The 18,224-nt window shown below is 35.6% G+C and overlaps 1 long non-coding RNA gene across 4 annotated transcripts; it reads left to right on the top strand.

Moving 5' to 3' along the window:
- The first annotated feature begins 132 nt into the window (after positions 1–132).
- On the top strand, positions 133–17,866 carry LOC125156500 (uncharacterized). Of its 4 annotated transcripts, XR_007148631.1 has the most exons (5): positions 479–626; positions 8,175–8,267; positions 9,149–9,619; positions 11,578–11,779; positions 16,003–17,866. It is a non-coding gene; the product is annotated as an uncharacterized LOC125156500 (long non-coding RNA). The 4 variants fall into 4 exon arrangements; XR_007148632.1 differs by lacking the exon at positions 479–626 and adding an exon at positions 133–468 and having other exon boundaries at positions 9,149–11,779; XR_007148629.1 differs by having other exon boundaries at positions 9,149–11,779.
- Positions 17,867–18,224: the final 358 nt, after the last annotated feature.

Here is an 18,224-nt window from a genome sequence, read left to right as displayed (position 1 = left end):
TCACTTCGAAGTTGCTTTTAGCCCAGGCTGGTTGTCTGGCTGCGGTCTGTGGACGCTTCTGGGAGTTTGTTTCGTTCCAGCGATCCGGTTACGGTGGCTGGAAAGAACACGTTTGTTTGCCTGACCCGTGTTTGACTCCCTTGCAGACAACTTGTAAAATGTTAGGAGCAGAGGATGGGAAGAAAGAGGCCAGAGGGAAGGTTCTATAACTCCGCTATCCTTAAAGATATTTACAATGCCCTGTCTTTGGAACCGCCCCAGGCAGCATTTCCCAACCTAGCGAGTCCCTTTGGTCTGCAGGACGGTGAGGGCTGGATCTCGGAGAGCTCCGGGAATCCGGGAGAGGTCTGCATCCTAGGTTCACGCAGAGCAGGAGCCTGGGACTGATTTACCCCTACTCCGTGAGCCGTACCTCTGCTCACGAAAAGTCGAGAATATTCTGGAGTGTTGGAAGGCCACAAACATAAAGTGAGTCATATTGTTTAAAATGTAGAGCCTCCTTCTCCAAGAAAGAAAGATTAGAAGAAAAGGAAGAGGAGAGGCTTCCAGAATTGCTTTGTGTTTTTCTCTGTCCCTCCCAAGTTGTTTTAGAATATGATGACCCAGGCGAAAGGAGGATGGAACTGGTAGGTCCAATGTGCACAGAGATATATTTTTAAATGTCTGGTTATGGTTTACATTGAAGAAGTCAATGTACTACATATTTGTAAGTCTGAGAGTATATGGTCAAATTTCTTCTTTGTTCTAGGTCAGTAATAATACTACTTACAAAAAAGACAGCAAAGAGACGTAAGACTAATTTCAGTGCTATCTCGAACAAGGTTGCAATATACATTTCCTTAATTGCTTTGACTTTTATTGATGCTAGCATTTTGTATTTGGGGATTACTAACCTTGAAAAGGAAATCTCTCATCATGGTAAAGATAGCTCATCCCCAAGGCATGTGGAATGACTGACCACACTCATAACCTGGACGCCAGGGGAGTCACTCCCCGGCGTATTTTTGTGACCAGGGATCATTTGATCCACACAATAGCAGTGTGGAATCAAGAACTGAGATAGTTCGGAAAATCTAAGCGAACAGCAAAGCAAATGCCCTTAGACTCTGAACTCAAATATGTCAGTGTTAGATTAGAAAACCTGCAGATTTGGGTTGTCTGGGGTCAACCTTCTGCTTTACTGTGACAGTGTGGTGCTATAGTTTGTAGTTAATGGAGGTGTTTTATATTTCTTATTGAGTACATAACTATTTGTATCAGTAAACTATGATCTTGCTTCAATTCATTAAATCATAATCTCTCTTTTTCTGGTATGTGTAGTTAAAGGTTGGTAACTACATTTCATGTTATTTGATACAGTGGTAATACAGATAAAGTGGATTTTTTTATGGAAGTATAGTTGACATACGATATAATATTAGTTTCAGGTGTACAACATAGTGATTGGATATTTATATACACTATGAAATGATCACCCTGCTGAGTCTAGTTACCAACTGTCCCCATATAAAGTTATTACAATATTAGTGACTATATTCCCTATGCTATACTTTACATTCTGTGATTTATTTATTTTATAACTGGAAGTGCATACCTCTTAATCCCCTTAGCCTATTTCAGCCATCCATTCCCCTCTTCCTCCACACCAGCAATTACTGGTGTGTTCTCTCTATTTATGAGTCTGTTTCTGTTTGGTTTTGTCTGTTCATTTGCTTTATTTTCTATTTCTGTTTGGTTTTGTCTGTTCATTTGTTTTGTTTTTTAAATTCCACCATAAGTAAAATCGTATGTATTTGTCTTTCTTTGTCTGACTTATTTCACTTAGTATAATACCCTCTACGTCTATCATGCTGTCACAAATGGCAAGATTTCATTCTCTTTCATGGCTGTGTAATATTCCATTGTGTATATACCCCACATTTTCTTTATCCATTCATCTGTCAATGGACTCTTAGATTGTTTCCATGTCTTGGCCATTGTAAATAATGCTTCAGTAAACATAGAGGTATATATCTTTTCAAACTAGTGTTTTCTTTTTCTTCTGGTAAATACCCAGGAGTGGAATTGCTGGATCATAAATTTTTGGAGGAACCTTCATACTGTTTTCCATATTGTCAGCACTATTCACATTTCCACCAACAGTGCACAAGAGCTCCCTTTCCTCCACATCCTCGCCAACACTTGTTATTTCTTGTCTTTTTGATACTAACCATTCTGACTGGTGTGAAGCAATAGCTCATTTTTGATTTACATTTCCCTGAGGAATAGTGATGTTGAGCATCTTTTCATGCGTGTGTTGGCCATTTGAACATCTTCGTTGGATAAATATCTACTCAGGTCCAGATAAAATGTTTAATAAAATCTTTATACCAAGCAAGGCCAATAATCCAGGAATTCATCATATTGTTATTGTTTATGTATAGACAGAATTTTAAAAATGGGTTGTCAGTCAAATATCATATGACTTCACTCGTATGAGGACTTTAAGACACAGAACAGATGAACGTAAGGGAAGGGAAGCAAAAATAATATAAAAACGGGGAGGGGGACAAAACATAAGAGACTCATAAATATGGAGAACAAACTGAGGGTTACTGGAGGGGTTGTGGGAGGGGGGATGGGCTAAATGGGTAAGGGGCACTAAGGAATCTACTCCTGAAATCATCGTTGCATTAATGCTAACTAATTAGGGTGTAAATTAAAAAATTAAAATAAAAAAAGAAAGAAAAATAAAGATTTTTAAAAATAAAAAAATGGGTTGTCATTAATCAAAAAAAATAAAAGACTCTCCACAATGAATAAATAACAAATTAAAGACTGTACACAATGCCATATAAATTCAAATAAACACTAGGCAGAATTTGCAAAATGAAGTATTTAATAGTTTAGGTGTCATTGTCTCAAAAAATGATGGTTGGCGTTTTCATTGTATTTTCCTATAAGAAAGTTAATAAAAATTGGAATTTTAAAGCAATTAACACCAAATCATGTCAAAATAATGTATTTTTCTAGAAACCACAAACTAATCATTCTCATCTTAAATGATTTGCTCCAGCACGTTTGCTTGTAAATTTCAAAATTCCCTGTCAACAGTGCCAAGAGATCATTTTTTTAAAAATTTCTGTTAACTTTTTTTAATGTTTATTTTTCGGAGAAAAGAGATCATCACAAGTGAGGGGAGGGCAGAGAGGGAGGGAGACACAATCCCAAGCAGGCTCCAGGCTCCAAGCTGTCAGCACGCAGCCTGAGGCGGGACGCGGGACTGAAGCTCACCAACCGAACTCACCAACCGCAAGATCATGACCTGAGCCAAAGTTGGACACCTAACCAACTGAGCCACCCAGACACCCCAAGTGCAACCATTTTAAATTGTGTCAAAGACTTTGAGATTTCTGGAGATGGCTTTAAAAAGAAAACTGTTAGGAATACACAGAGATAAATAATGCCAGAAAAAAAGCCAGCAATGATTAACTACAAATTCTTTCCTAGCATAGTGACAGCATTTCTCCCAGCATTATTATTGATGTATTGGGCAACTTGTAGGATTTTTCCCCCCCAAAAAATGTGCTTATACAAGGAAAGGAAGAGCAAGGTCAGAGATAGAAAGTGAAAGAGAAACAGAGTGACAGGCAGATAGACAATAGAGCCGCCAAGAAAGATCATTTGGGTAAACAAAAGTTTTTGGTGGGTGGAGTGTCTGAATTGTGGAAGTTTCAACTAAGCCAAAATGACTAATAAAAATCAAAATTTTAAATTAATGTATTTAATTTTCACATATAACTTTTACCTTCCTCCCTGACAATGTTTTGTTTTTGTTTTTGTTTTGTTTTTCCCCCAAAAACAGAATTGGAAAACTTGGCTCATCACATTATATAGGACCATGATAGACTTAGTTCCTGAGTTTGTCACCAGTAATAACTCTCTTGGATTGGATCTTAAATTTTGGTTGCTGTTAATGGCAACTTTGTAGGAAGACTTGTCGCATCTGATGTCCCTTACTAACAATGTATCTATCTGAGATAGTTACTTTATCTGCAAGGGAGGAGCATGAATCCAAAGGCGAGGACTCCCAAAACCTATGTAATGAGGTTTGATCAGGGTTTATAAACTTATTTTCTTTTAAATACAATTTTTTCTTTTAAAATGCAGTAATAGCGGGGCTCCTGAGCAGCTGAGTTGGTTAAGCATCCGACTTTGGCTCAGGTCATGATCTCGCAGCTAGTGAGTTCAAGCCGGGCATGGGGCTATTGCTGATAGCTCAGAACCTGGAGCCTGCTTCGGATTCTGTGTGTGTGTCTCTCTCTCTGCCCTGCTCATGTTCTGTCTCTCTGTCTCTCTCTCAAAAATAAATAAACAATAAAAAAAATTTTTTTTAAGTAAAAAAAATAATAAAATGCAGTAATAGTATCTTAAATAGAAGAAAATTCATTACACTTTATGATATCTTTCTTAGGATCAAGTTTTGATGGTCAAATTTAGTTTTCAATAACTTAATCTAGTATTTGCTTGCAAACTTAAGTGGAATTGTGTTTTGCTTTGCCATTTCATAGCACTTAGGTGGCTGTTTGCCCAAATTTTTTTGGTCTCAGATACCTTATCTGTGAAACAGAGAATAATGCCTGCCTTACAGGAGTCTGATGAGGCTTAAATGAGATGATACAGTAAAGTACTTATTACAGTGTAGGCCAACGTATTTAGGACTCAGAAAAATTAGTACCCTTCTCTGGCCTTGTTCTTTTTATCCAATTTCTCTTTGAGCAGACACCTGCTCTAAATAACCCTTGTTCCTTGTTGGTCATGAACAGTGCTTTCAGTGCATATTGCAGAGCACAGGTGCTAACCCGCAGACATCACTAGGATGAACTGGTGGAAGATACAGTTGATACCCACAGCATTCACCTTCTCCTTGAACTACTCTGAGCCTCTCAGTCTAATGGCCACCCTTCCCAGGGTGGGAGTCGAAGTAAACCTTTTTAACCACCTGTGACCAATTATTTGCAAAAAGTATTAATCTAATATAACAAATTTAACTGAAATTCTAAATACTGTAATAAGAACTAAATATAATTCCTACAAGGCTTAACAATTCTCTGGTATACTATTTGATAAACAAGTTTTTAAAAATAAAATTCAAACTCCTTTAAATGATATTCAGGGGACTTCAAAAGTCTACCCTCTCTACTTTTTAGCTCTAGCCTAGCCTTTCCTTCCAAATTCATCCACCCTGCAATTCAAGGCCATGCTGCTGTTAGATTTGTATTGATTTTTTTGGTATTATTTTTATTTATTTTAGGGGGGTGGATTTCGGGGTACTGTTTAATACTGTTTAGTTAGCCACTTCTGGCTTTAAAGCATTGCTCTCCTAGGCTGGTCAGATAACTTTTCAAAATAATAACTGCCTTGGACACTTTACTTGGTTATTAGCAACAAACAAAGTAATAGACATACACACACTTGAAACTAACATTTTGCATTTATCATTATTCTCACTTCACAAATTTAATGGAATGAATGCTTAAGAGCTGTGGGGTTTTCATGCAGGAAGAAATGCAAAGTATTATTTTAAAAAATATAAGGCACAAACTTGATAAAACTAAAATCATGGCATCTTAAAGACATTAGGGACTGCTTTTCATGAAATTTCTGAATAACAGAGCCAAAAAATATCTGCATCAATTGTTTGAATATTTAATATCATTAGTTATTTATTTTTCCAAAAATAAATAATCAAGACTAATAGGAATTTTTGCATTAATAACATATACCACACAGCTATTTTATTCTATTTCTTCCAAATAAATAATGAAATTTAAATAACCTACTCTTAAAATATTTTGTGTTGACATAAGTGCACAATTTTCAGTAGTTTTCAGCTCTAATTGCTGGATAATTGGCAAATAAAATTGTATGCTGTTTAAAGTGTCCATCATAATGACTTGATGTACGTATACATTGTGACACAGGATTCCTCCCATCTAGTTGATTAACACATCTATCACCTCGCCTATTTATCTTTTGTGTGTGTGAGAGAACATTTAAGTCTACTTTCCTAGCGAATTCAATTATACAATATAGTTTTATCTCCTGTTGTACCATGTTACACATTAGATCCTCGGACTTTAGTCATCTTACAGCTTAAAGTTTGTATCCTTCTACCGATCTCTCTATATTTCCACTTATTATTATTTTTTTTTTTGTATTTTAAAAGTAAACTTCCTTCTATAGGAAAGGGCTACTTAATATCTTCATTTCCTCCAATGTAGATACTATTGACCCTAGGATGAACTGTTATTTTATGTTCCACTAAGAAAAAAAGTGCTGTCAAGTAAGCCATCACACACAGCTTTTCAAAAAGTCCTGTCACTAGTGTTTCGACACACCTCATACCCTAAGACTAAGGTGCGATTAATTGTTATCTGTTGTCTAGAAAAAGTTCTTTGGATGCTTCTGATTTTGCCTCTAAATGATAAGGACTATCTTGTCATTGTAAAAGAGATGTAATTTCTGTTTAGATACAGCTTTATAATGTTGTTTTTTACTTGGTTTTACATTCTAATGCATCCTCTTGATTTGTGATGTTTGGGGGGGAAATGATTGTTTGCTATGATATAATATTAATGTATTTCATAAATTGCAATCACCTGAAATCCCTGCATATAGTTTGGCCTTTGGTATTTAAATAACTTAAAACTAATATGAAATTTTGACATAAATTTTCTCAAAACAGAAACATTCTTAGTTAACTATTATTGCTGTAGAGAAGAGCACACCTGTGGAACATAATGGTCAGCCACACACTCCTCAAGGTGATTATAATACATTTGTGTAAAACAGAAATTAGGAAGGAGGAAATTCCAAATGGAGAGCAAACTGCTGCACTGAGCTATTGTTTTTGTGTGCTCTGGTACATAAGCTATCTACCTTGTTTTAGTAGAGGTATGTTTATGACAAAATCTTTAACATATCCTCTCTGAAATGCTAGCTCAACATCTCACCAAGTGGTCTCTCTGTGACCTTGAAAACCAGAATGCAAGATGAATAGCTAATCATGTGAAATTCTATAAACCAAAAAGTGATGAAAAGGATCCATATAAATATTGATGTCTAAAACAAATGTGATTTTTTTCCATACTAGAACAAATATTTTTATTTACTCTAGACCAATTCAGTGTGTAACTAGAATTGAAACTTCTGGAATTATAGTTTCCTATCAGAATTAGCTGTAGTAAAATGCACTTTTCTTCATGCATCAGAAGAATCATGTGAATTCAAAAGGCTTTAAGGAATTTATATTCTTTATTTACATCGCTAAAATAAACTCCCTTGTAAGATCCAATATATTTTAACCTTGAAACAAAATATTACTAATAGAAACCAGAACTAGTTTTTATAATTTTAATTGTTCACAATATCCTATTGAAAATGGAATATAACTGAATGAAAAGTACTTGTATGCCATGTAAAAATGAATTGCAATGTATAGAAGAGCCAAAGCTGCTTTCTCAGGGCAATGAAGGCTTTTCATGTCTCACTCTTTAGAAAAGAGAACCTAATTATTGCTGGTTAATATTTATGAATGCCAACAACATGGAAAAATTGGAACATATATCCACACTTAGGGCCAAGAAAGTTTCAATCGAGGCTTGATACATAAGCGCAGACAAAAACCAGTGGGAAAACAATGGGGTGGTTGGGGAATAACATGATCGGGGACCAGGAGTGTCCTGCTCCTGCTTGGAGAAGATCTGTCTTGCCACCTCTGCAGATAATCCCTCATTAAACTCCCATGTTCTACTGACATTAACTCTTAGGACAGTTTATCCCTCTGTACTATCAGAGTTTGAATCCTCAAGGGTGGCCATTCTGACCAGATTTTTGGTTTTCAGTTTCACAGTTAGTAATCACTTATTATTGACCATAAAGACATTCTTCTTTTCAGAAAATACCAAGGAAGGGTTAGAGAAGACAAATAATTCATGCCGAGAAAGCTCCATTCAAATGAGATGGATGAACCTCGCTGTCCCTCTTGGACAGAAGCACACATATGAATACCTTGCTCACAGCCAGATTGATGCACATGGCTCTTCCAAAATAAACAGAACTAGATTCTTTGTTTGGCAACCATTGTATTCAGACTCACAATTACTTTTCTAAGGTATTCTTTTTTCACACAGGGATCAGAACTGAGCCTGAGAGGAACAGCTGGTCAGATTTTTTCATCTTTGGCCTAAGTCACAAACTTCCCACATTGATGTTTGATTGAGAGGGTGAGTAATGGGCATTGTTGCCTGGGGCTCGGTACTCAGATTGCAACCAGCAGCACTGCCTAGTCGGGGACAGGGTGATGAGAGAAACACATGGCAGCTTAGCATGTCTGATATTGTACAAACTCTCCCCTTGCCATAATTAAAAAATGGCATGAGCTCCAAAGTGAACTTAAAAAAAACTGAGTTCGTCAATTCTGATTCAGGAACAACCATTTCTTCACACTTTCACATTGTTGAACTGTTGTGTTACTAAAATCTATGCTGATTTTGTTAAGGTACATTATTTAGTGAAATAAAAAAGGATCTCTCTTTGGTAGTGGTAACCTAGAAAGAGTTGTTCATTATTACTTGTCCTGTAAAGAATTTTATTATTCTTTTAACAAGGATAGAGTAATAAGAATTGCATAAATATAAATATGGAAGTGCATGGAAAATATAAATTATAATAATATATTTCACAAATTTAATATACCTTGATTTGAACATATATCTTTAATTTAGGTTTTACTACACATGTAGATAAATGACATGCCACAAATCTTAGCATGAATCCTATCTCTCAGAAATGGTTTCTATGCCAACCACCAGACAGAAACTTCTGAAGTCACTACATTCCACTCCATAATTTTAAGTCATTACATCGCATAAGTGTATTTATTTTGTTCAGTGACTGGTCCAACACTGTTCTTTAGCCTATGACATCGGTGACTAATCATAGTAACTACTACTTCTGAAGTTCTTATTAGTATATTTGACCTACCAAATCAAATAAATTCCAAATGGAATAATATTTATCAAAATCCAATAGGTTTTTAAATATATCTAAAGAATGTGTTCAACACAGATCTTTAATGCTTTCTACATGTCATGCTCTGTTCTAGGCACTGGAGATATACTAAGGATGAAGAGAGAGAGACTGACTGCTCCCACTGAGTGGGTGGTACTGATGAAAAGCAAGTAGACAATAACCATGTGGCTTATCAGGAATAATCCACTGGAGAGACTGGAAAAGAGGCATCTTCTGTAGGTGTGATAATTGTAGAAGAGTTTCCTGAGGAGGGGAAAAAAAAAGAACTAAAGCATGGAAAGCCATTGGAAGAATTCAAGAAAAAGCACTTCAAGTGGAAGAAACTCCAAGAACCCTGTAGCTGGAGGGTAGTAATCTGAGGAGAGGGTGTTGCAAAGTGGAGTGAGAAAGGATGGTACCGGCCAGGTCATGTAGGTCACAGTGAAGAGTAGATCTTTGACGTTGGTGCGATGGCAAGTTATTGGAGAGTGTCATGCTGATGAGGGATATGACCTGATTTGCCTTTGCAGATCACTGACTATGATGTGAAGTAGAGCTGGAGGTGGTAAGCAAGGAGAAATATAAATTTGCATTATTATGATTCTAGTAAAACATTTTCTTCATGAGATGAATCTACAAATCTCAGATGGAGTTCATAATACCATTAGTGAAATTTGCATGGCTCCACATGAGAAAGAAACAGGAAACAAAACTCAATTCTGCATTTCAACATGATCACCATTAAACTAAGACAATGAAAATGCAGAAAAGTAACTATTTTCCTCCAGGCTCGGGAGTAAGGAGTGGTTATCAGTTAGAGATTTGGGTTACCTAGTAGGTCATTGGTATTGACTACTACCCCCCCCCCCCCGTGACCTCCATTTTATGACTTCTCTTAAAACAATATCTGAAATGTGAGTAGCCCAGAGGAGCCTGAGAGAGGGAGCTATAAACTTCTCCAGGCTCCTCCCAACTAGAGGAAGACCAGGAGCCAGCATACCTGTAGCAAGAGGGGGTCTCTGTAGTTAAGCCAGAGCAAGTTTTTGTTCACTCATGTGCTTTTATTTATGTATTTGGTACATTGGTTGTAAAATAGAATTAGACCACAAAGCGTTGAAATTAACAATTGGAACTCAGACTTCCAGAGACCTGGGTGCTGCCTCCAGCTCTGCCACGTACTTGGGGCCAGTAACGTCCCAGTGCATGGGCTCCCTCGTTAGTAGAACTAGGAGAATGGAAATGTGTTTCTCTTATAGATTCATTAAGATTACACATGCAGAGTACTTAGGAATACTACCTGGTATTAATAAGCATTCACTAACTAGCTTAAAAAACATAGAAATGTAAAATAGATAAAAATTTTGTCCTGAGTGAATTAGCTCCCAATTAAATGAAACTTCATGAAGGCAGAAACCAGGACTGTTTTACATATATATTGGGCTTATAACCATAGGCCCAATACCTAGCTCACTAGCCATAAAACAAATACAGTTGAAGAAAGGCAGGCAGGCAAGCAAGAAGGAAGAAATTCAGGGAGGGTAGAAGGGAGAGAGGAAAGAGAGAGAGGGAATTTCTAACTAATAGGAAGTGAATTGTTTGAAGGAGAATTTCTTTCACTCCCATTAAGCAAAAGAAATTGTTTATAGTCAAAAGTATCTGATAAAAGACTGAAACGTGTTAAAGATTTCTTGAGATTGTACAGAACTAGAAATGGAAATCTAAAACTTTGTGTGTGTGTGTGTGTGTGTGTGTGTGTGTGTGTGTGTGATGCACTGAAGATATTGCATTTATGTATAGAGTGCATTCTAGGGTTTGATTTCAATTTCCAAAATATGCCTCTAGATTACTCACTTGTCTCAATTTCCACTGCTATCATCCCAGTCTAAGCCCTAGACATCTCTCATCTGAACTATTGCTCTCTCCTGTGTGTGCCCAGAATATGTGCTCACTTCAGCAGCACATGTACTGTGTGTACCCAGAATATACTAACCTCCTTCTAGCTGCAGAGGCTTTCAGCTTCTGTCTTCTAACTAAAGTGCTCTTCCCTTAGGCTCTTTCCCATCATTCAGGCTTCAGCTGAAAAGTCACCCGTTCAGAGTGTCCTTTCTTGGCCACCCCATCTAAGTAGATTCTTAATTTTTATGAGAGTACCAGGTGTATATTATTTCCTCTACTTATCAAAACCTATAGTAATTTCATTTATCTGTTTCCTAAAGTGAATGATGAATGCATGAATTTCTTTCTGATTTAACTGTACCTCAGTTATCTGAACTAGACAATAATTTGTTGAAGCCAAACACTGTTGACCTTTCTCTCTTTCAAAGACATAAACTTTGTGATGGTACCTACAAGTTGAAGTTAAGCACACGTTTTTCCAAACAACATGTTAGAGAGCATCTTTTAGTCACTGTTTCACTATTTATAGGAAATTAAAATCACCATGCAAGTTGCAGGAAAGTCACCTGCCTAACACAAGAGTAAATACGGTAATTTCCATCCCTTACTCCTTCCATTCTTTCATAGGCATCTGCCAGCATGGCATGCATATTGAAATCCCAATTCAGGAATGAAAATCTGAAACCAAGCTATCTGCTTTTGTGTACTCTGGCACTGCATCATTTAAAATAATCCAAGAATGAAAATATGAGCTAAGCTGTTTGCTTTTTTAAACATTGAGCGTGTCAATCCTGAAATTCCACTGGACAAGCATTTACTCTCCACAAAGGTAAGAGTTCCTGTTGACCTTGAATTATTCAGATGTCTAACAATACAGTACCCTCCAATATATGTTCATTCTGAACAAACAGAATTTGGACCAAATTATGTCACGATCACAATCAATTATAGCTCACTAAATAACATAGAGATTAAATGTTTTTAGAAGAGCATTTAAGATGTGAGGCTCTGAAATCATTGCACCCTGAGTTTGAATGCAAGCTCTGGCACTTACAAGGCGTTTATCCTTGGGAAAGTTACTCTGCCTGTCTAAGGCCCCAGTTTCCTTGGTGATAAAATGGGGATAATAAAATATTTCATTAAGATCTTCTTAGGGCTAAATATAATAGTGCATATAGAATATTTACTATAGTAGCTTTCCTAATACATATTAGGTGATATAATAATAATCATTATTATTATTATTATTGTTACTGGCTTTTTTAGTTCAAATGGATCTTACAGGTTCTTGAGTCCAAACTTCAGTGAAGTTCCAAGAATCTCCAATTTATGAGTGGTCATCCAGACGCTTCTTGAATGAATGTAGATTATTCTATGTTCCTCAATTTCAATTGTTTGCAAGTAATTTATGCAATTTTATTGTCTCATTTGGTCCTAGTTCTGTCTGTTGGAGTAAACAGAATTAGATTTAACCATCAGCCCTAAGATATCCCTTCAAATCTTTGAAAATAGCTATTTCACTTTTCTTCTCTCACCTCCACTGCACACTGTCCAAGTCTTCATGTTAAGCTGAACATCTCCAGTTCTTCACGTGACACAGTTTCACTCTCCTCTGAACACAACCCACTTTGTCAATACTCTTCTTAATAACAGCTGGAAAAAATGTTGAGTATATTTGTCAGAATATGTCTGGCAAGAGCAATGACCAGAAGTACAATTGTATTCCTTTTCCTGGACACTACATTTCTTTTAATGCAGGATAAGAATGCCTTAGCTTTTTTGGCTCACACCTTTGGATCATATTGAGCTTGCTCTCAATTAAATATCCAAGTCTTTTTCATGTGAATTTCTGTTAAGCCAGTTCTCCCTGCATCCTGTATTAATATCAGCCTGTAGTTCCAGTCTGATGAAATCTTTTTGAATCCCAATTCTTTCTTTGAGCATATCAACTATCACTTCCAGCTTTGTGTCAACAGCAAATGTGGTCAGCTTGCCTTTTGTGTCTTCATTTATGTTGTTGATAAGGCTATCAAATAGAATTTTGCCATGGAAAGAACCCTTTGACCACTCTGGGGGTATTATCCCAGGTTGAAATCAGCCCATGAATTAATATTGTTTGCATACAGTTATCCAACCCTTTGTGACTCTCCCTAATTACAGGGTTAACTATTCTTACCTATAAGCATGCTGCTGTTAGTAGTGTGATGTCATGGAACACTATAACTCAGTTCAAATCCTTGCTTTGTTACTTACTATTTGTGTGATGTTGGGCCAGTTATTTAACCCCTCTGAGCTTCCTTTTCCTAATTTACAAAATAGTTTTTAATTAATAGGCTAGTTCATGATGAATTGTGTCATATTGATCAATGGGTCTCAAAAAGCCAACATACTTCAGGCACATGGAAATTGCAGCATAAAATGAATTAGTGAATAAATAAAAGAGCAATGATTAAGTCAAATTACTTATTGAAATCAAGATGCGTTGTCTATGTCTATGTTATTTCTCCGATCTTTTTGTGTAGTCCACTTATGAAAAGTTGATAATAAGATATGTAAAGTATTATGTATTTATAAATGATCCATTGCTAACTCCTAAGATCACTATAGTCTTTATTGTTTATTGAGATATGATTTACATATTATAAAATTAACTCTTTTATAGTGTGCAATCTAATGGCTTTTAGTATATTTACAGAATTGTGTAAGCCCCAGAATCTAATTTCAGAACATTTTTTTAAATTATTTTTTAACGTTTATTTATTTTTGAGACAGAGAGAGACAGAGCATGAACAGGGGAGGGGCAGAGAGAGAGGGAGACACAGAATCCTAAACGGGCTCCAGGTTTTGAACTGTCAGCACAGAGCCCGACGCAGGGCTCGAACTCACAGACCGTGAGATCATGACCTGAGCCGAAGTCAGATGCCCGACCGACCGAGCCACCCAGGCACTCCTAATTTCAGAACATTTTAATCACCCAGATAAAAAATTCTGTACCCATTAACAGTCCCTCCCCATTTCCTCTTCAACCTTCAACCCTAGACAACCATTAATCTATTTTCTATTTCTACAGATTTGCCTATAATGCACACTTTGTATATATAGATTCACTTAATAATTTGCTTTCTATGAATATATTTTTTTACTTAGCATAATCTTTTCAATGCTTATCCAGGTTGTAGCATGTATCATTACTTCATTTGTTTTTACTGCCAAATAATATTATATAGATGTACCATACATTATCCATTCATCAGTTGACAGACATTTGAGTTGTTTCCACTTTGGGGCTACTATAAATAATGCTGCTATGAGCATTTGCATACAAGTTTTTGTATGGACATATGTTTTTATTTCTCTTGGATGTACACATATATGAGTGGAATTGATCGATCACAGGGTTACTCTGTTTAATCTTTTGAGGAGTTGTTTTTGAAGGCAGTTGTACCATTTTACATTCTCACCAGCATGGAAGAAGGCTCCAGTTTCTCCGCATTTTAGCCAATACTTGTTATTTTTCAACGTTTTGATTATAGCCACTTATTATTATAGTGTGATGGTGCGTAGTGGTATCTCATTGTGGTTTTGATTTGTATTTCCATAATGACTACTGCTGTTGAGCATCTCTTAATGTGCTTATTTGACCATTTGTATACCATCTTTGAAGAATGACTATTCAAAGTATTTGCCCGTTTTTCAATTGCAATATTTACGTTTTTATTGTTGAGTTGCAAGAGGTCTTTTATATTCTGGATGCTAGTTCCTTATCACATGTATGATTTGCAAATATATTCTCCCATTCTATGGATTGCCTTTTAACTTTTTTAATAGCTTTTTGAAGCACAAAAATGTTTACGCCTGATGAATTTCTATTTATTTATTTCTTTATGTTGTTCTTGTGCTTTTGGTGTGTCATATGTAAGAAATCATTGCCTAACCCAAGGTTACAAAGGCTTATGTCTATATTTTCTCCTAAGAGTTTTATATTTTGCCCTTAAATTTAGATCTTTTATCCATTTGGAGTTAATTTTTGTGTATTGTGTGAGGTAGGGGTCCAACTTTTTTCTTTTGCCCATGGATAGCTAATGGTACCAGCACCATTTGTTAAAAAGGCTATTCTTTCTGCATTGAATATTCTTGGAAAATTGTTGAAAATCAGTTGATTATAGGGGGGTTAAATGTCAGACTCTTGATTTCAACTCAGGTCATGATCTCTCAGTTTTTAAGTTCAAGCCCTGCATCAGGTTCTGCACTTACTGTGAGGAGCCTGCTAGGGATTATGTCTCTCTCCTTCTCTCTCTGCTCCTCCCCTGCTTGTGCCCTTTTTCTCTTTCTCAAAATAAATAAATGAACTTAGAAAAAAAGAAAATCAATGGACTATAAATGTGAAATTTATTCCTGCACTTTCAATTCTCTTCTAGTGCCCTACTATACTGTTTTGAATATTATAGCTTTGTAGTAAGTTTTGAAATTGATAAGATGAATCCTTCATCTTTGTTCTTTTTTAAGGTTGTTTAGGCTATCTGGGTCTCTTCCATTTTTCCCTGAATTCTTGGATCAGCTTGTCCGTTTCTGCAAAGAAAGAAAGAAAGAAAGAAAGAAAGAAAGAAAGAAAGAAAAAAAAAGGAAAGGAAAGGAAAGGAAAAGAAAGGAAAGGAAAGGAAAGGAAAGGAAAGGAAAGGAAAGGAAAGAAAGCTGGAACTGCATTGACTATGTAGTTTTGCCCCAAATTTGGGGGATGTTGCCATGTTAACAATGTCAAGTCTTTCAGTCCTTGAACATAGGATGCCTTTCCATTTATTAAGTCTTTAATTTCTTTCAATGACATTTTGTAGTTATCAGAGTACAAATCTTGAACTCCTTTTGTTTATTTGTAACAATTTCATTCTTTTTGATGCTATCCTAAATGGAATTTTTAAAAATTTATTTCAGATTGTTTATTGCTAGTATATAGAAATATAACTAATTGCATAATTGCATAATTGTATTGTATGCTGAAACCTTGTTGAACTTGTTTATTAGCTCTGATAATTTTTTTCTTTCATATTTTCCTAGGATTTTCCATATGTAAGATCATGTCTTCTACAAATACAGATAGTTTTACTTCTTCTTTCCAATTTGGATACCCTTTATTTCCCTTTCTTACTTAATTATGATGGCTAAATCTCTAGTACAATGTTGAATTGCATGTTGAATGCTGAAATGGTAAGAGAGACATATTTACTCTGTTCCTGATTTGGGGGGGAAGTTTTCAGTTTTTTACCATTAAGGATAATGTTACCTGTGGGTTTTTGTAGATGTCCTCTATCAAGTTGGGAAAATTTCTTTCTATTTCTTATTTGTTGAATGTTATTTTAGTATAAGAGGGTGTTGGATTTTGTCAAATGCTTTTCTTTGTCTACTAAAATGATCATGCATTTTTTGTCCTTTATTCTATTAATATGGTGTATTATGTTGATTTATTTTTATATGTTGAAGGAAACTTCCACCTAGGAAAATTCTACTTATGAAATACAATCCTTTTTAAAAAAATATAGTTGGATTCATTTTGCTAGTAACTCAGTGAACCAATACTTTCCAAGTGGCCAAAAGATGATATTATAATATCATGCATGGGTAAACAATCTATTCAAAGTACAAGATAGGCCATGAATTTTAATGTAACAGAATGTGAAAACCTTATTAATATGGCTTAAGATTCTCCACCAAAGCTAATCTTTAAGAATTTGTTGATTTTTATGGTAATATAAAAAACTCATAACTATATGAAAGACTGTTATAATGTAGTCAGTTCTACTTTAATGCATGTTTTAAAAATCTAAATTTGTTCCAACTGGAACCATTAGATGAATGCAGAAAACTGCACCCAAATGAATGGAGCTGTGTAGGAATATGTAAAATGCATCCACACACACATGGCCTACCACATCCTCCCATCCACATCTGGTGTTATAAGCTTCCTTTTGATTTCAAATGATTCTTCTGTCACCACTACCCCAAAACTCTCCAGCTCTAAGCCTTCTGATGGACTTATGGCTCCTGCCTTAAACTCTAATATTCCCATTTCCTCTCAGCTTGTTTTGTATTTTTCTTTTTTGTCTCTTATTCTTTTGTTTTCTTCCTCTGGCACATGTATGGTAGTGGGTGTAGAGCCAAAGCAGGCAAGCCTAGTGGGAATGTAAGCACCCACTCCTACATGCAAACCTCAGGTATTTTTCAAGGTAAATTACCATGTGTACCGTAGTATTTATTCATTCCTTAATCATTTAACATGTGTAAAGCTGTGATACCAATTTTACTAGATTATTGTCTCTGTTTTAAATTACATTCCTACCTGTTTTTATGTGTCACTGAAAAGTTTATGAGTGTTGTATCTCAACTCTATTTCCCTATCAGCCTTGTGGGGTTTTTTATTGAGGTAAAGTTCACCTAACATAAAATTTAACATTGTAACCATTTTAAAGTATACAATCTAGTGGCTTTTGGTACACTGACAGCATGTGAAACAATCGCTACTATTTAATTCCAGAACATTCTCATCATCCCAAAAAGAAACCTCATACCTATTTAGAAGTCACTTCCTGTCCCCACTCCCTACCAACACGGGTAATCACTAATCTGCTTTCTCTGGATTTGCTTATTCTGAACATTTCATATAAATGGAATTGTACAATTGTATGTGGGCTTTTGTGTCCAACTTCTTTCACTTAGCATGATGTTTTCAGGTTCACTCATGTTATAGTATGTGTCAGTAGCCCATTCCTTTTTATAACGGAATATTTCACTGTATGAATATATGACATTTTGTTTAGTCATTAGTGTCCATAAATTGGTGGACATTTGGGTTGTTTCCATTTTTTACTATTATGAATAATGCTTTAAAAAATTGATATAAAAATTTAAATAAGTAAATAAACAACAGTGGTATACAACTATCTGTTTGAGTCTCTTTTCAGTTCTCTTGGGTATACAACTAGGAGTAGGATGCTGGGTCATATAGTAATCCTTTGTTTAACTTTTTGAGGAACAACCACACTGCCTCTCTTAAAATTATTATAGCCATCCTAGTGAGTGTGAAGCAGTATCTCATTTTGGTTTTGATTTGCATCTTTATTCATGAGGGATATTGGCCTGAAGTTTTCTTGTGATTTGTTTTTCTGGCTTTGGTATCATGGTAATACCAGTCTCATAGAATGAGCTTGGAAGTTTGGGGAAGAGTCTGAAAAGGATTTCACTTTTTGAAAACTTTGAAAAAGATTAGTGTTAATTATTCTTCA

Source organism: Prionailurus viverrinus, chromosome F2, assembly GCF_022837055.1.
Source record: "Prionailurus viverrinus isolate Anna chromosome F2, UM_Priviv_1.0, whole genome shotgun sequence".
In the NCBI taxonomy this organism is placed as follows: Eukaryota; Metazoa; Chordata; class Mammalia; order Carnivora; family Felidae; genus Prionailurus; species Prionailurus viverrinus.
This window is presented reverse-complemented; position numbering and strand designations above follow the sequence as displayed.